We start from the raw sequence: 24,625 nt of genomic DNA on the forward strand, positions 1-24,625 counted from the left end.
AAAATTTGGTGACGAAAGAAACCAAATATCAAATACTTTCATATATTTGGCAGTCTTATGTTACTTTGTGGTGGATAGGGAGACTTAAAAGAAGTAAGATTCTAAATCTGATGAAGGCATATTTGTGGGATACTCTGTGAATATCAGAGTCTATCGAGTTTACAACAATTGAACATGTAGTGTTGGAATCTATAAATGCAGTGATTGATGATGCTAAGAATGAATATGCTTCCACTGTTGAGGAGGAAGAAAATGACATGATGCCAGCTATCAATACTATATTAAATGAGTGTATAATTGGAGAAATTTTCACGGCCTATTTTACCTTGAATTTTAAAAGAAAAGCTCATATTACCCTCACACATCGATTCATCTCTCCTACATCTCAATCGTGACATTTCTCCTACATCTCAATCGTGATCGAAATTTTCAGCTTTCGTTTGAATGGATTGAATCCCGTAGCGAAAGTGTTTTGTTAAAATGTCTTGCATCCTGCAAATCGATTTTACATTAAATAAAATTATTATACCAAATAGAATATAAACATAAAAATTAGCATGCATTAGGACAAATATTAGAACGATTCTTATTTTTGTAAATTCCCAAGTGTCACAAACAACCTCTCCTATTTCTAACGAACAGATCTCCAACAACCTTGTTCACAAACAACTTCTTGAACAATCTTGAACACTATCACAAGAGTAATATTGTTATTCTCTGGGATTCCAATTGAGAGATAGGTGGTATCCAAGTATTGGGAGAGGGAGAGGAGAAAAGGGTTTTTGGAGAATAAAAAGGATTTTCTTTATGGCTTAGGAAAAAAGGTTTTGCACAATAACACTATGGTATTGTGTATTATGTTGTGCGTGTCTTCCCAAAGGGCCATAAGGAGGTCTTTATATAGAGATGGGCCAAATCCTTTTCCTAATATTTTCCTTTTCTATAATTAATTAAATAACATTTATTTATTTAATTAATCCATTTAATTAAACCCAATTTACTGTATATACTTAATTACCATATACATACTATGTATATGTGTAAAACTTCTCTATTAATTAATTGTTTGTGAATCGAACTCACTTGAATTAATTAACTTGAATCTTATTCAAATATTACTTTCCAATTTAATTATACATCATATTCATAATTAATTATATATTAGTCACATTGATATATAGTTTCCTCAAATTAATATGAAAAATTCAAATTATCCCTCTTAAATATCCTCTAGTGAACTAATGAGGGGACCTGGTGGACCTATTGTAACATCCCCTCCCGAGCCTTGTCTCCCAGACTCAGAAGGAGATGTGAAGACAGCTGATACAACCCTTGTGATACCAACTGCCCAACTTCATACCATTCCACAAATAGTTAATAAATGAGAACCTAATTAATTTTTATGAACAGTTAGAAGGTTTGTACTATAATACAATATTAGCATTAACAATCCTAATGACTTTCAAAGATAACCCAGTTGAAGTCCCACACTATGAGAGAGTAGCAGTTCCAATCCTTGGGTGGCTTTTTCCATAATGTTCTACTTCCCACTACCTGGGGGGAAAGTAAAACATTGGAAAACGTGAGCTAGAAAGCCCAATGAGTGGTACCTTTCAAAAATGAAAACAAGTTTGATTTAGGAAGTCATTTGTGGGAAAACAATTTTCATACGAAGATATTCATCACAACAACAATGCAACCATTCCAGCCTGGTATCTAGATAACCCTGGCATGATCATGTATCTCCTCGGGTAATCCCGTGAATTCCCAACATGAATGTTGTGGAAATAATTCCAATACCCTTATAACTCGCTAAATGTGCCATAGGCACGCTAACAATTCCTCAGGGTACAATCTCAGTTTCCAATTAAAGTCACATCAAGTAAAATATCATGAATTAAATCAACCAATAAAATTCAAAAAACACACTTCCCAAAAATAACACATATACATATATATACAATTCAACATAAAAAAAAAATAATAAAAACCACTCATAGTCTTCCTATTTATTCTTCAAGAATTTTCCTAGCATAACTCCTCGCCCAGGTTTCCTTGAATTTCTCTTCTTTTCAAGAAATCCCATATTAGTCCAAAAATTCTCCAAAAATTCTATTTTAATAAAAAAAAATAACTAAAAGTAAAATAACTAGTTTACTCTCTTTAAAAATATTAAAATAGGCCTAATTTTCCAACAAAACAGCCTTTGGAGGTTATTAGGTGGGCTGATGGCCGTTGAAGCCCAAATCACCCTTGGTTAACCACTGCTTCAAAAGAGTTGCTAATTTATCCTTGCTCTCTAAGACACACCTTGTCAATGCATGCTTTATCCCTATGGCTGCATCCCTCTCAGAACGCATGCTCTCGTCCAATACTTCACTCTTTCTTGGCTCTCACTAAACTCAAGTCCATTGCATGTCCTCCTTTGGCCACTCTCTCCTTCCCCACGCATGGCTTTTCCTTGGCGCATGCCCTTCTTGGCCAATGCATACCTTCATGTGCTCAGCATCCATACTTAGGCCGTTGCATGGTTTCTCCAACGAACACACGCAATCAATGCATGCAACTTCCTCACCTAGGCTAACTTTGCCACATACATCCATGAGGCCTTATCTAACCTCACAATGACTTAGCCATCACATGGCTTCAATGTGTAGGCATTGACTTGCCCCTCAAACGATCAATTCACCTCTAATTACCTTGGCTAATGCCTTGCCCTTACTCTCGGCCATCCACACCATGCGTTTGACATGTTCTTCATATCCCGTCTAGACAACTCTTAACAACATTATTCGGCCACCAACACCATGCGTCCACCATGGACTTACCAAGCACAACACCCCTAAACAGCCACCTTCTGTGAATAGGTAACAAACCAGCTCCACTGGCGCAACAAAAGACCCACTCCAACTGGATTCATTTGTGGCGGCAGTTTCTCTCTCTTAGCTTGGTTTTTTCTCTCTCCCGGTGTTAGGCGGCTGCACCGTTCTATCAGTATCTAATCAAATTTAAGATTTCAACCATAATGGGGTGATGCAATTGAAAATATTTGAGGCATATTTTTTTTTTCCAAAAATTTACGATAAATATAGTTCACTTGACACAATAAATATATAGTTTTAAACAATATTTATTAAATTACTTCAGTTCATGTCGAACACTTAATAATTAAACTTAATAAATATTCAATCAAAACTAAAATTTTGTTAGAAATATTTTATTAAAATTTTCTCTTTCCTTTTTGCTCTTTAAACGTTTGAGAATTCCTATTTTGCCCTAACAACCCGTCATAATATTTTTAATAATAGATAAATCAAAACTAAAATTGTAATAAATAAGTGGTATGATAAGGTGATTTATTATTTCAAATCTTTAGTCTTCTTGTAAGAAATTGATTCTAAGAGAAAAAGAAAGAAATAAATAAGTATTTACTAAATAGGAAATTCATATACTTGTTTAACAAAGAAAGTAAAACATCGTGCTTGTTTATTGATTTAAAATGTTGATTTTATAATTTATATTAACATTCAATGTTTTTTAAAATATTTATTTTCATTTTTATTATTTTTTTTTTTAAAAAAAAAAAAAGTTCAATATATTTACATACATATATAGGAAAATATGAGAATGTTCTAATTTTGTTGATACTTGAATAATCAAATTTTGTCATAGTTTAGATTCGAAAATTGAGAATTCTATTTTCCACGATGAAGAGGTTAGTTTTTATCTTCAAATTTGAATCTTTCCCCATATTTTTAGAATTTTAAAATGTTAGATTCTATCGGGTAACCATATTTACATGAATTTTGTTAAATCTTCCATTTCCATCATTCTTTTTTTGTAAATTTAGAAAATTTAGAGGAATTTGTTTAAACAGTAAACAACGTGACTAGTTTCATGATCCGATCTTGTACAAACCCTTTTGCACAAGGACATCCCCACTCCTCATGCCCCAACATGAACGAATTAGGATCACTTTGTTTGTAGCATTTTACAAGTCCTTGTAATAACTACAAAGCAGACCGCATTCAATAGTGTTACCAAAATAAGGTACCCACCCTTATCCATGTACTATAGATAATTTTGACTATTTACTCGAATTTGATCCATCTTTATGTCTCCACATAAAGTTTAAGTACTCATTCAATAGTCAAAAGAGTTTTAGGTTTATTGGATCTTAATCAAAACATCTATTCAATAACACCTTATTGACCTTTCAGAATAAGTTATATTGTTTACATACCACGAGTTTTAGGACATAAAACCCAACACATATAACACTAGAAAAGCTACTAAATTGTTGATGATCTTCTTGTATACACAAGGCTCATCAACATTTTGATCAATGGCAGAAGATTTGATTGTAGAATTAAACCTTATGTTCCAAGATCGAGATGTTTGCTTCAGTCCATAAATGGACCGATTAAGCCTGCAAACCTTTTGCTCTTGACCTTAGGTTATGAATCCCTCAGGTTGCTCCATATAAATGGTCTCCTCAAGATTTTCATTCAAAAAGGTAGTCTTGTTGTCCATTTACAAAATCCCATAGTCATAATATGATACAATGGACAAGAGGATTCATACAAACTTAAGCATGGCAACAGGTGAGAAAGTCTCATCATAGTTAACTCCCTCAACATGGGTATAACCTTTTGCCACTAGTCTAGCCTTGAATGTTTGCACCTTCCCATCAACACCATATTTTCTCTTGTAGATCCATTTGTAATCTATAGGTTTAACCCCATAAGGTAGATCTACAAGATCTGAAACTGAATTGACGTACATCGACTCCATTTTGAGATTCATAGCTTTGACCCACTCATCTTTGTTAACATCCTTTATTTCCTTCTTATAAGACAATGGATCCTCAACATCTTCATTGGCTACCATAGTTAGGATTATAGTTAAATCCATATAATGGACAATTGGGTTCGCAACCCTCCCAATGCATCGAGGTTCCCTTAACACTTGAGGTGGATTTGAGCTACTAGATGATCCAACTTCAATAACTCTTGTTGAAGTGTTAGGTTTTTCAACAACTCTTGTTGAAGGTTCAGTAGATTTCTTGGAAAGTTCATTCAACACAACCTTACTGTAAGGCTTGTGCTCCGTTATTTGGTCTTCGTCTAGAAAAGTAGGGTTTGTCGATATAAGTACTTTTTTTTCTTTAGGGTCAAAAAAGAAACCACCTCTCGTTCCTTTGGTATGTGTTGGGTAAGGTGGTTAGGTTGTAGTCAATCCTATTCAAAACAACATTACTATAAAAGTCTAAGAAATTTTTAGGTAAAGATTCCAAAATAAAGTCAACCTGGTTGGCTTCATCGATAATGGACCCATTCATCTCCATCACGTTGAAGTGAACCATCATGTTAAGAACATGTTATCAAAAAAATATCCCTTCTTGCATACAGGCATTGAAGATGTGTTTTAGAGCATCATGCCTAGGCTGTGTGGACGGTTGTCCAAACATTACCCTCACGGACTTGATGATCTCACGAGTTGTAAGCATAAACACATGCTTCTTGGCCAAGACTATGGACAAACTCGCCAAGACATACGTTCGGGCCTTTTTCGTTTGCCCGTATCCAATGCTCATATGCTTCTCGAACATTTCGAGCAGCATTTGGAGTTGGAATGGAGGACAGACCTCCATCAGGACAAAATGAAGGTCATCGATGATAAGTATTGCGTTGATCGTGTTTTTCCATGAAGTGTAGTTTTTGCCTGTTAATTTATCAGCTAGGAGTAGATTTAAGGTTGCAGAAGTCATTGTGAAATAAATTTGTTGAAACCTACGTATTCTTTTTTATTAGTTTACTTGAATTAAACCTACAAGACAACCAATCAATTTTAGAAAAAATGTCTTATATACCCTAAGTGACATATATTTTGCAATGATATTTTAATGAGACAGGACAAAAGTCATCATAGCGTGACAAGTGCTTTTTCACTAAAATGAGACATTCTCAACCAATAGAAAGAACAACTCCTTGTTTTTGTAACTATCTGTCACCAGTATTCGATCCAGAATTTGTTAAACCCGTTTAACAATTCTTGTAAGTGTAACTCCTCCTTTTAGGTCTTAGAGTTCCGCCCAGATGAGCCAACTGTAAGGAAAAACTGATTGGGACATCAAATTAAAGACACCTTATCCATTGTTGGAGTTTGAATAAAGCATCATGCAAAAATACTATCATTTAGGGGGACACCCACGGTGCATTTATAGAAACAAAAAATACCATCATTTATGATCCCTGATGTGGTCTTCTTCCAAGAAGATAGCATTTGTAGAAACAAACACTTTGTTCTAACTCGGATCATAAAAGTATCCACCCCTCGTTTTCCTTGGGTAGCCTACAAAGTGGCAAACTTTCGAACACGGTTCCAACATCTTCGGGTTAGTCACAAGCACATGGGTCGGATGATGACGGGAAATTAGGTGTCAATTTCTCAACAGCTAAAATCCCTTGGACACAATATGTGATACATGTTCTTAAAGTATGCATTGATTATCATGCATCATGGTCATGTGTTGGAATGACTATGCGTTAACAAATATATGCGATGACCATGTGCCCTGTCGTAAGTTTTCACACGCTCACGCCAAGTATAACGCGAACGCAAGTTTCTCGGGTGATCCGAGGTCGAACACAGGGACTTGTAGCTAGATGAATGCAGTAATGTGCATGCGGTGTTAAATAAAAGAATGATGGAGGGATTGCTAAGCTAATACTACTCCTACTCCTAGCTAACAGACAACGCAATGAGAATATGAAAAGAGGTAGATACATGACAACTCATGACATGAAACAAATGAATGGAAAAATAGATAAAATGTGGAGATGATTTCATTGCAACCCTTAAGAGTGACCGCAAGGGCACGTAAGCCATGCGATCATGCCACACATACTAAAGCCTAAATCTAAGATGTATGTGGTGGGTATGCATAAGTGTCGAGATGGCCGCATACAACCACCATATCCTACTTCCTAGACACATGCAATATCCCATCCGTAGGGTGCATATGCTGTGTGAAAGCAAACGGAGCTTATCTCTAAGTTCTCCATTCTTGCCTATGCGTTCCAATCCACTCTCTCGAGTCTTAGATTTGGGTTTTAGACTACTATCTCAAGTATGCCTAAATAATAAATAATGCACTCATAGGACAAGATAACCGCATGAACTTTGCTGACATAAGATTGTTCCTATCTCTAGTGAACAATGACTTACATTGCATAATGCGACCAACCACTTACCCCCTAGGCAGTTGGTTGTTGTTGACTTTACTCATAGACAATTAATGCGTTAGCCTATAGATAGGCATTGCCACAGCTTCAAACTAAGCAAATAAGGTTTTATCACATACTCGCACAACGCACACCTCTCGGTGGTTTGCCACATGCTTCATATCCCTAATCCACATGACTTAGTATGCGATACTCAAGCAATCTCACTAAGTTATGCAATGAAGGTTAAGGATGCTAAGTAAAGAAGATGGAGATGGAATCGAAGGAACGCAGAAATGCATTGAAAGCATAATGTATTAATTCCTTAATCACAAAATGTCATACAATACAATATAGGAAAAGAAGAGAAAATGAAATGACCGACTGGAAGCAACATTTGCTTCTAGTGGATGTGCGTCAAGGCTGCCGGTGGTGCCATGGATGGGCGGTTGAGCTGACTCTCCTGAGATTTAGCTCCGGTTGAAGGCTCCAATCGTCACTCAGAATGGATGAAGGAGATGAAGAACTCTCAAGCTTCTTCTCACGCATTTGTCTGGATCGCAAGGAAAACCCTGGGTTACGGGGTAATCCCCAGACCAGTTAGAATTCTACTCATCGGCTTCTTTATATAGAGCTTGGATCGCCGACAACATTAATGGACTGCTCTAATTTTGACATTCACGGCGCGTTTAGTCCTTTCTGAATCTCTGCTGCTAACAGCGTGATAGGTGAAATGTCAACATCATCTTTTGATTTCCCCGAGGTAGATGCATTGATGCGTTCTTTCCACCAACGTTTCATTGATCCCTTTATCATGCGTTATCGTGTAGCCGCAATCGTTCAGTGAACGCATTCACTTAATACCGCAACTTCGACATGATGACCGTAATCGCATAACGAGCACAACTCCCATGCGATGGACGCATGCGGCCAATTATCGCAACACCCATGCATTGATCGAACGCGTTCGCCTTTGTGATAGAGATTTTTCGCCGCATGGGGTCATCTATAAGACAGTCCGATTTCCACGTTTGCATCCACTTCCTGGGTTAGTTACAAAAATAGGCAATTCATCACATAATAACACATAATAATTGGTTAGCCGAGATTCATCATGCTGATCAACGCAAACTCAATTTCTCATGAATTCCTAACATAATTGCTGCATATTATGCTTAACAGCCTTCATAATTCTAAGTAAAAGGCCTAAGATGACATGCATTTCTGCATGTCATCACACCCTCAAACTTAAAATCATGTTTGTCCTCAAGCATGCGTTATACTCAAGAAATTCTATCTCACCTTCTGGCTTTCCTTTGCGATGACCAGTTTCTCAGAACATAATTTACTCATGCCTCTAACCATCGCCGCAATGCTCTCTTCCACTTTGGCTGGTTCTTCAAAAAAATATTTTCCAAGTTTATGTCCAGCAAGCCATTGCTCAAAAACTTTTTATTCATTCTCCGTAACTTTGTGTTTAGCTTTTGAGAATGTGTTCGTTCAAAATACTTCAAAAATTTGCGATGACTTATTCGACTGCGACATTGAACCTGGTTACGCCTTTCGTTTTGGCTTACCCCTACGTGTGTCATGCGGGCATCCAACTTCGGTTGCGTTCCATATTCAACTAAACTTTTATCTTGCTTGATTTGGCTTGCGCCAGACAGAGGAGTTGCGCTAATGCATTGTTCCTAGCGACTTACCTTCTTTTTAGCTTGCCCCCACGTGTGTCATGCGGACATCCAACTACAAACAAGTTCCTTTCACACCTTAACTCTTATCAACATGGGTTTCCCCATTGTGTTGACAGTGGAGTTATTATTCTCAAAATTCCTTCTCTTTTTTTTTTCTTTTTTTTTAAATGATCGCAATGCAATGAACACAATTCTTCGAGACTGCTGCCACCTCCAAGCTTAGAGGTTGGCAGGATTCTCACTGAAAAGCTAAAAAAACTCACAAGAATGCGGTAATAAATGTTTGAGTGAAGGTTTGCACAAAATAAAACTTGAGACTTTCAAAATTGAAAGAAGCTATTAAAAGTAAAGAGGGTCTTGCGATGATTAATTAGAAGATACGGTAAATTATACGTACCATCATAGAAACACCAAAAAGCAGCGCACTCGGGAAAGAATGAATTTCAAAAGGATAAGGCATACAAGTTAACAGGAAAATACCTTAGGCAAAACAATGCATGCGATTATGCATTGGAATTCACGCGATCGAAGCCATGCGTTGAAAGATTAAAGGAATTCTTCCGTTGTACTGTGCACTGAGATATCCAAAATAACAATAACAATAAAAATAACCTAAACTAAGAAAGCAAGGTAAAAATAGAGTAGAAGACATCCCTGGAAATGTAGGAGTGTTGTCACCGCAAGGAGTCTTCCATGCAAGAGATAGCTCTCAACTACTTGGGTCAAGTTTCCTTGACCATTGGAACTTCTTGGCAATTGTTGGGCGCATGTTGGCCACCATTTGCTTAGAATTACCTTCAGCTCTTGCAATGATTGCCCTTCTACCTTGGGGTCAATACTGACTTTCGACGCATCGCCTACATTTCAATATTGTTTGCAAACCTGGTCGCACAAGCTGAAATACCCAAGATACAAAGGTTGCCTGCAGAGACACAAAACTCAACAAATAATTAGCTCCAAGTCCCCGAAAAGGGCGCCAAAAACTTGATGACGAGAAATTAGATGTCAAATTCTCAACAGCTAAAATCCCTTGGACACAATATACGATGCATGTTCTTAAAGTATGCGTTGTTTATCATGTGTCGTGTCATGTGTTGGAATGACTATTCGTTACAAATGTATGCGATGACATCGCCGTCGTGTCACAAGTTTCCTTGCGCTCACGCCAAGTATAACGCGAACGCAAGTTTCTCGGGTGATCCGAGGTCGAACACAGGGACTTGTAGCTAGATGAATGCGGTAATGTGCATGTGGTGGTTAAATAAAAGAATGATAGAGGGATTGCTAAGCTAATACTACTCATACTTCTAGCTAACAGACAACGCAATGAGAATATGAAAGAAAGGTAGATACACGACAACTCATGACATGAAACAAATGAATGGGAAAATGGATAAAATGTGGAGATGATTTCATTGCAACCCTTAAGAGTGACCGCAAGGGCAACCTTAGTCAACACAAACCATGCGATCATGCCACACACACTAAAGCCTAAATCTAGGACATATGGGGGTGGGTATGCATAAGTGTCGAGATGACCGCATATAACCACCATATCCTACTTCCTGAAGGCATGCAATATCTCATCTTAGGGTGAATATATGGTGTGAAAGCAAACGGAGCTTATCTTTAAGTTCCCCATTCTTGCCTATGCGTTCTAATCCGCTCTCTCGAGTCTTAGATTTGGGTTTTAGACTACTATCTCAAGTATGCCTAAATAATAAATGATGCACTCATAGGACAAGATAACTGCATGAACTTTGCTGACATAAGATTGTTCTTGTCTCTAGTGAACAATGACTTACATTGCATAATGCGACCAACCACTTACCCCCCAGGCAGTTGGTTGTTGTTGACTTTACTCATAGACAATTAATGCGTTAGCCTATAGATAGGCATTGCCACAGCTTCACACTAAACAAATAAGGTTTTCTCATATACTCGCACAATGCACACCGCTCGATGGTTTGCTACATGCTTCATATCCCTAATCCGCACGACTAAGAATGCAATACTCAAGCAATCTTACTAAGTGATGCAATGAAGATTAAGGATGCTATGTAAAGAAGATGGAGATGGAATCGAAGGAACATAGAAATGCACTGAAAGCATAATGTATTAATTCCTTAATCACAAAATTTCATATAATACAATATAGGAAAAGAAGGGAAAATGAAATGATTGGCTGGAAGCAACACTTACTTTTAGCGGATGTGTGTCAAGGCGGCCGGTGGTGCCATTGATGGGCGGTAGAGCTAACTCTCCCGAGATCTAGCTCCGGTCGAAGGCTCCAGTCATCACTCAGAATGAATGAAGGAGGTGAAAAACTCTCAAGCTTCTTCTCAAGCATTTGTCTGGATCGCAAGGAAAACCCTGGGTTACAGGGGTAATCCCCATACCAGTTGGAATTCTGCTCATCAGCTTCTTTATATAGAGCTTGATTCGCCGACAACATTAATGGACTGCTCTGATTCTGACATTCACAGCGTGTTTAGTCCTTTCTGAATCTCTGCTACTAATGACGTGGTAAGTGAAATGTCAACATCATCTTTTGATTTCCCGAGGTAGATGCGTTGATGCGTTCATTCCACCAACCTTGCATTAATCCCTTTATCATGCGTTATCGTGTAGCCGCAATTATTCAGTGACCGTATTCGCTTAATATCGTAACTTCGACACGATGACCGCAATTGCTTGACGAGCACAACTCCCAGGCGATGGACGCATGCGGCCTATTATCGCAACACCCATGCGTTGTTCGAACGTGTTTGCCTTTACGATGGAGATTTTTCTCCGCATGCGATCGTCTATGCGGCAGTCCGATTTCCGCGTTTGCATCCACTTCCTGCGTTAGCTACAAAAATAAACAATTCATCGCATAATAACACATAATAATGGGTTAGCCGAGATTCATGATCAACGCAAACTCAATTTCTTATGAATTCCTAACATAACTGCCTCATATTATGCTTAACAGCCTTTATAATTCTAAGTAAAAGGCCTAAAATGACATGCATTTCTGCATGTCATCATCGACATCCCCAAATTTTGACGTGGCATAAACTACCTTTACGATCTCTCCATAGCTCAAAAGGTGTTTTAGAAATACTTGTTTAGGAAACGATGTTCAGAATGTAGCATGCAGTCTCCACTGCAAAACCCCAAAACGAGTATGGAAGATGAGCATAACTCATCACAGACTGAAGCATATCGAACGAGGTTCTATTTCTCCTTTCCGATACACCATTATATTGAGGTGTACTTGGGGCCAAGAGTTGGGATGTAATTCCATGTTCTATTATATAGTTTCAGAATTTGAGATCCATATACTCTCCACCCCGATTAGATTGTAGTGTTTTTATCTTCTTATCTAACAAGTTTTCAACTCATCATTATACTCCTTGAACTTGTCAAGGGCTTCAGACTTACGTTGCATTAGGTAGAGATACCCATACCTTGAATAATCATCTATGCTAGACATGAAATATTCATACCCACCTCGAGCCCTAACACTCATCGAACCACAAAGATCTGAATGCACAAGCTCCAAGGCTTCCTTTCCTCTGTAAACTTTTTCAGTAAAAGGTCATTTGGTCATCTTGCCTTCGAGGCAAAATTCACACACCGGAAAAGTGGTTTCTTCTAAACTCTTTAGAAGTTCACATTTTACCAATTTCTCAATCATATTGAGGTTGATGTGACCTAACCTTAGATGCTAAAGATTGGTGTTTTCCTTAGGAGAAACCTTTTGTCTTTTAGTTGTTGTCGTTGTACCGAACATTTCAGTATTAAACAAGGCTTTTATGACTAACGGCCTTAGTACATATAAGTTACTTTCCATTGAACTAAAACCAATCTCCATACCATTCTTCAAAATAAACACTTTACTCTCAGAAAAGGAGACGATATAACCTTGTTCAATGAGACAAGAAATCAAGATTAAGTTCCTATTGATATGAGGAACTACGAAAACATTATCCAGTAACAGATAACATTTTTGGTCCAAAAACAACTTCAGGTTGCGTATAGTAATAACTTAAACAACCTCACCAGTACCGACTAGAAGAGTCATCTCTCTCTGTGGCAACGTTTGTCAGGAACTGAATCCTTGGTAAGAAAAACTGACGTGATTAGTAGCACTGGAATCAATGATCCATGCAGAATCATCGTTCTCTATCAAATACGTCTCCTGGACTAATAAATCACCTTTACTGTCCTTAGACATCTTCCTCTTTCGAAAAGTAGTGGGATCAGTATCATAACCTAAATAAGCTCTAAGTTCAATGTCAAAGAACACTTCTCGTTGAGGAACTTCAATGGAGTTAGCAATACTTGCTTTCTCTTCCTAGAGTTTAACTTGGGAACTGACACTGCTGGTGTCTTTGTCATCCATCCCTCTGTGCTCGAAAAGTAAGAACTGATGTTCAAACAAATCTTGCAACGAGTCCATGATTTCACGTGCAATGACCATGTGTTCAACCCTTTTGGCCAAAGCATCAGGTATGGTAGCCAAAATGTCAAGTCGGGCCCATGAATTAGCCTTCATCCACAACTTATATGCTTTACAAACACTTCGTGGTACATCAAGGGTCGGGACTTGAGGACACTCCTCAACCATGACAAACTCGAGGTCGTTTACCACGAAATATGTTTTACAAGACTCTTTCCACTGTATGTAACCGGTTAAACTAGAGGTATTTAACGAAAAATCAAACATGTTGCTAAAAACAAAAAACATATTGACCTACGTTAGGTTTTAAGCAAATACTCGTTGAAAAAACATACATCTAATACGGTTTAGAAAAACTAATATAAACCTCGTGTGACATCTAGTTTCACAATGACAATCCAAAGGTTTAGAAAAAAAGCCGCCGAAGGGTGGTTAATTTATCCCTCCTCTGAATTGAGACATTCTTAACCAGTTAATACCAGAAAAACTCTTCCTCCTATAACGACTAGCCATCATTGATTTTGTCAAGAAATCATTATCTTTGTTAACAATTTCCCGTAAATGTGACCCGCCATTTTAGGCCCTAGAGTTTTGTCCTAAGCAGCCAATCCAAAGGGGAAAAAATCCAATTGGGGGAAAAAACTAAAGTGGTCCTATCCATTTATGGAGTTCACCTTGATATTGACCAACTGCATAAAATCCATTTGAAGGGGGATACTCTCAGGGTGCCATGAGGGAGTGCAAGAATGATCTCACGGTACGAACCAATGAAGGAGACCATAGAACACACACCCTTCACCCAGTTACTATAAACACTCTCTCCGTTCACCTTGATATTGACTCATGCAAACACCATCCTAAGGGGGATGCTCCCAGGGTATCATGAGGCCAAACATGAATCTCACATCGTGAACACTCAGAGAGAAACGAGGGTGGAATCATTGACATATCAAAAACGAAACTTGTAAATACCAAAGTACTCCTATCACTACTTAAACATAGCAATAATGGTAACCTCGAGTCGATCCGCAAAGAAGCATGATTGGTTTTGTTAAATTAATTTTCTAACCAGAGTGATAAATGGGGGGTTTCGATGTGGAAGAGATAGCATGTGTGAAATTCAAATAAAAGGGTAAATGTAATCTAGGATATGAGTCTATCTAATTTCTAGAGCAAGGGAGAGTTCCTATGCAATTTCTTTCATTTGGCACCAATTAATTATGTTGAATCTGTCGATCCCTCAACCTATTAGAAATTCTAATAGCCCAATTAGCCAATTTTGATTAAAAATCCAAACCAACACCAATTCAGTTTAAAACATTTCCTTCTTAGGGACATACAAGTTAAAACTGAAAAACATTAAGAAAAGGTTTAATTGTTGAGACATACTATAAGCCGAAAAGCCATATCTTGTTGCATGATTTATTTGGAAGGATTATACTAGGGCATACATGAGTTTGGCAAGAAAAAATCTAGACTCTCTGTGTTGTTTAGAATAATAATAGTTAAATGAATGGTTATTAATGTGGATAATAATGTTAATTAGATATTACAAATTATTTTCTCTACCACTCTTAATGTAATATAAAATAATAACAATAAATTAGTCAACAATGCCCATTCAAATATTTTAGGGGCACTTACAAGACTAAGACAAGTCACTATTATGGATTGTTATAAATGGGCCATACTATTTGACCTTGCAAATTTAGAAAATAAAATAAAGAGGCTTTCTACATCCTTTAATTATTATATTATTGTCTTCTACCTTCAATTTATTGCAAAAATAGTCCAATAGATTACACATTTTCACTAATTTTGCTATCTATTTATCATTAGAGCCTCATCCATGATTTTTATAAAATAAACAAATTTGAAAAAATACTAAGGTTTTGTATATCTCTCCCTCATGTATATTCTAGGGTTTTATGCACTGATGTTCATTCCATCTTTTCAATCTCTTTCTCAAAACCCTGGGCTATTCCCAATTCCATCTTTTTCAATCTCTCTCTCAAATCCTCTCTTTTGACTCTCTCTCTCGTCTTTCTGACCAAACCCAGATCTCGTTTTCGATCTCATAACCATTCCTGTCTATGAAGATCTCGCCGCCAATCCCATCTGCACTAGTGGCCACATGGCACTCATTCGTCAGTGGCAGGATCGTCCACCAGTTGGTAGGTCTTTGTCAGAAATGGTGTCGAGAGTAACCTGTGTCCAATTTTTTTATAAAGAAATTTCTTCCTCAGATCTCACTACCATGGTTTGTTCATTTCAGTAACACCACTTTGGTTCGATTTGATGATATATGAGTCTTTGATTTTTTATATATATTGTGATGTATATAATTGTTTATATATTTAGATTTCCTATTTTATGATATATACACATATATATTGAATATTGAGTCCATTCGTGATATATATACTGTGGTAGATAGCTTTCATATTTGAAAATTATTTGGTTTGAAAATGAATTTGAAGTTTGAGCTTATGTTAGGTTTTGATTTATTGGGATTTCTGGTTACCTAAATAGAACTTATGATATATATTATCATATAAATGGAATTTATGATACATATTGTAATTTATGCTGAACTTATAATCAATCTTACCGGTATATTTCATATATTGATTGGAATATTTGCAAACATTTAAGACAATATTCCAATATTGACATACATATTAGAACATTGAAGGAATATATTACAGGCACAAGCAATAACTAATTAGAAGCACATACATTTAGGATATATACACCAACAAATAATGGAATATATTGCCGTTCTTAGAACATTGGGGAAATATATCACATGTACAAGTGATATCTAATTAGAAGTGCATACTATTATAATAACTACGATTTATGCACAAAATAAACAATGAAATATATTACATGAAAACAAACAATAAAATATATCACATAGTATAAAAAATCACATGAAAAATGAAATGGAAAATAAAATCATATTAAATTCATCAAAAATCAAACATGAAAAACGAAATGAAAAATAAAATCATATTAAATGCATTTTCTCTTTCTAATTTAAAATGGAAAAAATCATATCGAATGCATATTTCTCTATCCAATTGATAATAAGAAAATCATATTGAATGTACTTCCTGTCTCAACATGAAAATAGAAAAAATCATATTAAATACATTTTTTCAGTCCATAATAAATGCATCATCTCTCTCCAACATTAAGTGAGATTCATTAATATGAAAAAATGAATATTAAAAACGGAATATCAATAAATGAAAAAAGGATAGAATTGTTCAAAATTAACACTAAAAGTATTATTTAAAAAAATAAAGAAATTTAAAGAAATTTATGAAATATATGATCTATAGATTACTTTTCCTCTTAAAATCTAAAATAAAATGAAACTTTTCTCCAAAAACATAGAAGTGTGGACTTTGCAAATATTGCATTTCAAACCATTGTAAATACTGATTCAATTTAGTTGTATATAATGTTGATATGTCTATCATTAATACATTTAAATTCATGTATCATTGGTGTATACATATCTTTGATTCATCATTGTAATGCTTTAGTTTGAGTTTTAAGGTACTTGAAATACACAAATCTAAATTATGTAATGTTGGGATTGATGCCCTAAATCTCATAGGATCCTATAGTTTGTAAACATTATATGAACAAACTCATTTCGTATTTAATAAAAATATTTGATCTTTTATTCATTGTCTATAAAATATGTGATATTTTAGTTGCATTAACCACAAACCAATGTTATCTTTTTAACTTAAACGTGTATGTGGAGATATACGGGTGGATTATGTTTCAGTAATAACCTAAATGGTCTATAATAGATGGATAAGGTTAGGTACCTTATCCTGGTAATACCACGAGTATGGCCCACTTCGTAGTGATTACAACGGTTGTAAAGTGCTACAAATGATATGATCCTAATCATTCATGTATTACACATGCAAGCGAGGATATTCTATACAATGGAGTTTGTATAAGACCAGACCACGAAATGTTTAGTCTCATTATATAACACTGTTCATAATAGAGAGTTACATCTCACTAGGATGACCATAGGTAACATGACTTAAATCCTGAGTGAGTTGTATACTCTAGCCTATGAGGGCAGTCCTTTAATTTGAATGGGTGAGAGTGGCCAAATCGCCGACTCAACAAGCCTACCATTTTTGGGATTCGTCTAATTGGGAAGCTGGGAACACAGCTACACAAGATGAAATTACTCCTTCCTTAAAGCAGAGGTAAGTAGATAAATTGCTCCCTTAAGGGCTGATTCTGGGTCTTGAACAATGTGGCACCGCACCCTCTCCTAGCCCGATAAAGGTTTATTCATAGTAGGACTATGATCTTTTGTTCATTAGAGGGATTAGTGATACTTACGGAGTTAGATGTAACTATAGGGGCAAAACGATAATTTGGTCCAGCTGTATTTACAAGCAATTTGTGAAGGGTCATTGTACTTGATTGGTTATATCCAATGGACACAGAAATATATCTATAGTGCGAAGAGTGCAGCTGTCGATCTTTAGTGGAGTGCCCGACAGTTAACGGATGGTCAATAATGTATTAAAGAGATTAATTAATTATTCATGTATCATTGAAGCTTCAAGCTACAGGTCCACGAGGTCCCCTTTGTAGCTCAATAAGATTTAGTTGAGAATAAATTTTTGGATTAATTTTAATTGTTCAAATTAATAGAGGGATTTAATTATATATGATATAATTAAATTGTTACAATTATATATGATATAATTGTCATAATGTATTTGATATATTATAGTTTAATGGGAGGAAATAAATATTTGAATGAGATTCAAATATATTTTCTATGAATGCGATTCATAGTTGTTAAATTTAATATAAATAAGATTTATATTAAATGTCATAGAATAGAGAAAAGAACTATAGCTATATTGTATATGAATACAATATTAAAACTATAGGTTATATGTTATATTTGATATAACATATAATATAATATAATATAATATAATATATATATATATATATAGGATAACTTAGTTATCATATTTATATTTATATTCTTATTATTATTTTGATAGTAAGGAAGAGAATTACAACTCGCTTCCCCATCTTTTCTCTCCACCTACTTTAGTGGGGGTGGTTATTCTTTATGGCAAGAAAAATAAAAGAAAATTGTTTTTTTCTTCTTCTTCTACGTTGATGAAAAACGATTCAGAATTGTTAACAGAAATGTTATCTTACTTTTGAGTTCTTGTGTGATACTTCTCAATCCTCTTCGTCCACCTAAACTTTCCCTCTAAACCAAAATATTCAAAGTCCACCACTTCTGGGTTTTCACCCTGAGAATACCAAGATTTCTATTGTGGAAGTGTCCGGGTTTTTGGTTCGAGTTTAATTTTGAAGGTCTTCAAGTTGTATGTGACTGTTCGAGGAAAATTCGTGAAGAAAAAGTTCTTCAAAGGTGAGGTTTCTTGAAACCCTTTTCTTTATAAAGTATGTCGTAATTTAATTGTAAATGCATATCTAGTTGTATGTTTACTGTAAACTTTGTATTCAATAATTAATAGAATTTGGTCGATCCACTTACGCTCAAGGTTATCCTCATACGAGTTCCTTCAATTGGTATCAGAGTCAGGTTGTAGGTTTCTGATTCCAAATTTCATTCATGTATTGAATCGTTTACAGTGTTGGTGAGTTTTATAATCTGCATTCTGTTTATGTGATGAATGGTTGTGGATGGCTTTGTTGATGGATGTTTACAGTATAGAACTATCGATTTAAGGCTTTCTTTAAATTTACAAAGTTGGTTTGTAAGGGCCCCTGTGTTTTTAGGCATAATTCTTGCAATCGAGTCTGAAAATTTGTTAGTATTGAGTCGCTCATGAGGCTTCAAAGAAGGGTTGCAGTTCATAGTTTCGATAGAGAAGACGAAACAGAGGTTGTAGATCGTGCAACTATAGCTAAACGATCGAGTAGCTTTTGTTATGTGATTATGTAGAATTTGCTACACGATCGTGTAGCATTTGCTAAACGATCGCATAGCTAATGCTACACAATCGTGTAAAATTCGCTATATGATCGTATTGTATTTGCTACAAGATCGCACAGTAATTTGTTGCTCGACGCATGCTTGATTGCTACACGATCATGTAGATTATCATGCTCATCGCATAGTCATTTGCTACACGATCGCATAATATTTTCATACTCGACGCATGGTGCATTTGCTACATGATCAGTTGCAAGGTGTTCTTTGAAGAGTGGTTCGGTTCGTGCAGTTCAAGACTCAGTTCTCATGTTTCAAACTAGTTGACTTATTTTTTGTAATAGTTAGCCTTTTATATTATTTTTAGGGAGGTCCTATCTGTTGGATAGATATGGCAACCCTAGAGGGGAGTGAATAGAGTTTAATTAAACTTTTTTTTTTAAATTAACCCAATTAAACTAATTAATACATTTTTTATAAATAATAAGAAAAATTCAAATTATGCAACAAATAAGATGACAAAAAATGTGATAATTAAATTCTATCAAATTTTTGCAAATAAATAAGAACAAAAACATACAATAAATTGCTTAAATTAATTGCAAAAATAAAAGGAAAGAGTTAGAGAAGAAGACACCGTAATTTTTATAGTGGTTCGGTCAAACTTAACCTACTTCACTCCCCAAGCACCTCTTGGGAATTTGAATAAAAAATTTTCGACTCTTTCCTCGGATTAGAGCCCAACCGTTACACCACCGCTCATTTTACGGGTTGAAGAGCAAACCCGATCCTTTACACGGTTTAGGATCAAATCGTTACAAATGTTGGAATTTTTTAAGAACACATTAAACCTCTCACTAGAGTGGATTTAAAAGTTTAAAAACTCAACAAGTTTATCCTCACAATACAATAACACTCTCTCAAGAATAAGATGAAAAAAAAATTGGGAACTTAGAGAGAGCAATAATGGAACTTTTGAGTTTTGGAGGATTGTGAAATGTAAAATTTGTTGGTTTAAAATTTGGAGAGGAAAATGGTTTATATAAAGATGGAAAAATTTTTAGAAACCACAATAATTTGGACCATTGGATTTTGGAAAGGAAAAATCAATCGTGGAGATTTTAAACTAAACTAGTCGTTAGATACAAACAAAATATAATATTAAATTCTTTTTCTTTTGAAATTTATTTTCTTTTTAAAATTAATAAAAAAAAATAAAAACATACCATGTGTCAAAAACCAGCCGTTAGACACAAACATAAAATATATTAAATTCATTTTCCTTTTAATTCATTTTCTTTTTAAATTTATTCTCTTTAAAGACAATCCAAAAATAAAAAACATACCATGTGTTAAAGACTAGCCGTTAGACACAAACATAAAATAATATTAAATTCATTTTCTTTTTAAATTCATTCTCTTTAAAGTCGATTCAAAAATAAAAAACATACTATGTGTAAAACTAGTCGTTAGACACAAACATAAAATAATAGTAAATTTATTTTCCTTTTAAATTTCTTTTAAATTTTAATTTTTTTTTATTTTAAATCAATCCAAAAATCTAAAGTCCATCATATGTTAATCTCTTAATGATCAACCATTCAACCAATATGGTGCTACATGTCTACATGCAAATGGTCTGATAATGCCACATCATCCACCACGGTATTTTCTCTATAGATTTGTTTCGGTCATATCGTCTTCATTTTAGCTCTGATTTGAGTGATTCAAGAGGTGTTGGAATCGTTGTTCCGAGCTCTACGTATGGACATATTAAAACACTAAGATTTTCAGTAATTAAAAATTATGTTTGTTATCATCAAAACATTGATTAATTAATTAATTAAAATTAATTAATTTGAGATTAAGGGCCAAAAAGCCAATAATCTCCCCCTTTTTTTATGATGACAAACCATTCAAGAAAAATACATTGAAATACATGTAAACCATATGTAACACATAATAAAATTCAACATAGCACCATAAATATCATTCTTAAAATTCACTAAAAAAAAAAATAAATTCTCCCCCTAATTAATATAATCAAAATCATAACAAATTTATAGCATATTTTTCTTAAACTTCTCCTCCTTTGGAATCATCAAAAATAATAATTAAGAAAAATTTAGAACTACATAAATGTTTCCCTTAAAAACATGAACATAAATTTAGCACAACTCCCCCTAACAATATTAACACATGCTTTCCATATCTCCCCCTATCAAAATGCCTTCTAAAAAATCTAACAAGTAAAATTATAAAATCAAGAGGCATCACAACGAATAATACCGAGCTCAAGCCTATTTTTGCAAAAGTTTTCTTCATTCAAAGGCTTGGAAAAATATCCGCTAATTGATTATAGAGCCTAGTATTTATCATTTTGCACATGCTCACTAATAAAGTGATGCCTAATATCAATATGCTTGTTCTAGAATGATGTATAGGATTTTTAGTCAAATTAATAGCACTAGTATTATCACAAAATATAGACACATTATCAAACTTTAATCCAAAATCACAAAGAGTTTGTTCATCCAAAGAATTTGAGCACAACAACTAGCAACTGCAATATATATTCTACTTCGGTAGTGGATAAAGCAACTGAATTTTGTTTTTTACTAAACCAAAAAACTAAGGAACTACCAAGAAATTGACAAGTCCCACTAGTACTTCTTATGTCAAGTAAACTACCCGCAAAATACGCATCGGAATATCCTACCAAATTAAATTCAACATTTCTAGGATACCATAAGGCTAAATCAATAGCACCAATCAAATATTTAAAAATTCTTTTAACAGCATGTAAATGTGATTCCTTAGGACAAGATTGAAATCTAGCACAAAGACATACACTAAACATAATATCGGGTCTACTAGCGGTTAAATAAAGTAAAGATCCAAATCATACCTCTATAAGTTTTTATATCCACACACTTACCATCCTTGTCAGCTTAGTGGATGTGCTCATAGAAGTTTTTTGCAATTTTACCTTCATTGAATTTGAATCTTTTGAGCAAATCCCTTGTGTATTTTTCTTGACTTATGAAAATACCATCCTTGAGTTGTTTGATTTGGAGTCCAAGGAAGAAGCTAAGTTCTCCTATCATACTCATCTCAAATTCACTATGCATACACTTAGGAAAATTCTTCACACAAAGATGGATTAGTAGAACTAAAAATAAATATCATCCACATATATTTGTACTAAAAGCATATCAATTTTCTTTAGTCTCAATAAAAAGAGTAGTATCCATTTTACCCATTTTTAAATCCATTCTCAAGCAGAAATTACTAAGTCTATCATACCAAGCTCTTGAGCTTGTTTTAAGCCATAAAGATCTTTTTCAACTTATAGACATGATTAAAAAAAATCAAAACTTTCAAACCCTAGAGGTTGTTCTATATAAACTTCCTCCATGATACAAAATGAAATTCTTATATAAGAAGCAAAAGCAAGCAATATTCTAATAGCTTCTAATCTAGCAATGGGTGCAAAAGTTTCTTCATAATCTATTCATTCCTCTTGATAATAACCTTGAGCTACAAGTCTAGCTTTTATTTCTAATGATATTTTCATTTTCTTCCATTTTATTTCTGAAGACCCATTTAGTTCCAATTATAGAAGCATGAGGGCCTAGGGACTAACTCCCAAACTTTATTCCTTTCAAATTGATTTAATTCTTCTTGCATAACTAAAATACAAAATTCATCATTTTTGGCAACTTTAAAACATTTTGGTTCAATTGAGAAACAAAAGCAAGATTATTAAACATATTAAGAGAGGAACGAGTTTTCACACCTTTTTCGAGACCAACAAGAATTAATTCTTTGAGATGGGAAGGAGCATACCTCCACTCTTTATGCATGGATGAAGAACCAACTTCGTTATTTTCGAATAAGCTCACCTATTGCTTACTTGAATCAATTTCCTTGCCTTTTGACACTAACAAGTAAATCTCCAAAATTTCCTTCTAAAACATCACTATAAATAGGCTCATTAGAAATTAACATTGCAAGATTCATCAAATACTACATGCATAGATTCTTCAATTACTAAAGTTCTTTTATTGAAAAACTCTAAAGCTTTACTAGTAGAGGAATAGCCAAGGAAAATACCAACATCTGTCTTAGAAATCAAATTTTCCAAGTTTTTCTTTGTTATTTCAAAATAAAACATTTGCAACCAAAAACTTTGAAATACCCAATATTTGGAATTTTGTTATGCCAAAGTTCATAAGGAGTTTTATCTAAAGAAGGTCTAATTAAAACTCTTTTTTAAAATATAACAAGCGTGTTAACGGCTTCCGCCCAAAAGTATGTAGGTAAACCATACTCATGCAACATTGATCTAGCAAATTCTTTGCAAAGTACGAAATTTTCTTTCAACTACACCGTTTGTTGAGGAGTTCTTGGAGCGGAGAAATTATGAGAGAAAAACTATTTTCTTCACAAAAAGTTTAAAAAATATTGGCTATCAAATTCTCCCTCACATGATCACTCCAATTTTAGAAAGCAAAAAACCTTTTTTATTTTGAACTCTTTTTGCAAAACTAGAAAAAACTTTTCAAAGCATCATCCTTATGTTTTAGCATCAAAACCCAAGTAAATCTTGAAAAATCATCAACTATCACTAAGGCATAATAGTTCCTCCAAAACTAGCAATTCTAGAAGGGCCAAATAAGTCCATGTGTAATAGTTGAAGGGTCTAGTTGTAAAAGATTACATTTTTTAGATTTGAAAGAGGACTTTGTTTGCTTACTCATTTGACAAGCTTCACAAACTTTGTCTTTTTCAAATTTAAATTTGGGAAGATCTCTAACCAAAAGAATTCATGGAATATTTTGAAATTAGTGCATGCTAGCATGTCCTAGTCTTCTATGCCATAACCCAGAATCATTATGCAAAAGCCGATAAACTTTTATCATTAATTAGGACATCATTCAAATCAATATATAAACATTTTCATCTCTATTTCCAACAAATATAACTTTTCTATCACTAGCATTTTCAGTGATGCCATTCTTTTTATTTCAAACACAACTCTAAAGCCTTTATCACACAATATGACTAATACTAAGTAAATCATACTTCAAACCATCAACCAAAAGTCATTTTCAATTGAAATAGAAAGATTCATTACCTATACCCCCTTTACCAATTATTTTTACCTTTCTTGTTGTCACCAAAGGTTACAAGACTCCATCCTTTTTGGAGAGAAAGACAAACTTCGATGGTCTCCCGTCATGTGCGTCGAGCAACCACTATCCAAGTACCA

General features: G+C 34.6%; 1 pseudogene; it reads right to left on the minus strand.

Moving 5' to 3' along the window:
• Positions 1-1,219: 1,219 nt before the first annotated feature.
• Positions 1,220-22,693, minus strand: LOC120077279 (annotated as a pseudogene).
• Between the last annotated feature and the right edge of the window lie 1,932 nt (positions 22,694-24,625).

The sequence above is a fragment of the Benincasa hispida genome, chromosome 5, assembly GCF_009727055.1.
Source record: "Benincasa hispida cultivar B227 chromosome 5, ASM972705v1, whole genome shotgun sequence".
Taxonomy (NCBI): domain Eukaryota; kingdom Viridiplantae; phylum Streptophyta; class Magnoliopsida; order Cucurbitales; family Cucurbitaceae; genus Benincasa; species Benincasa hispida.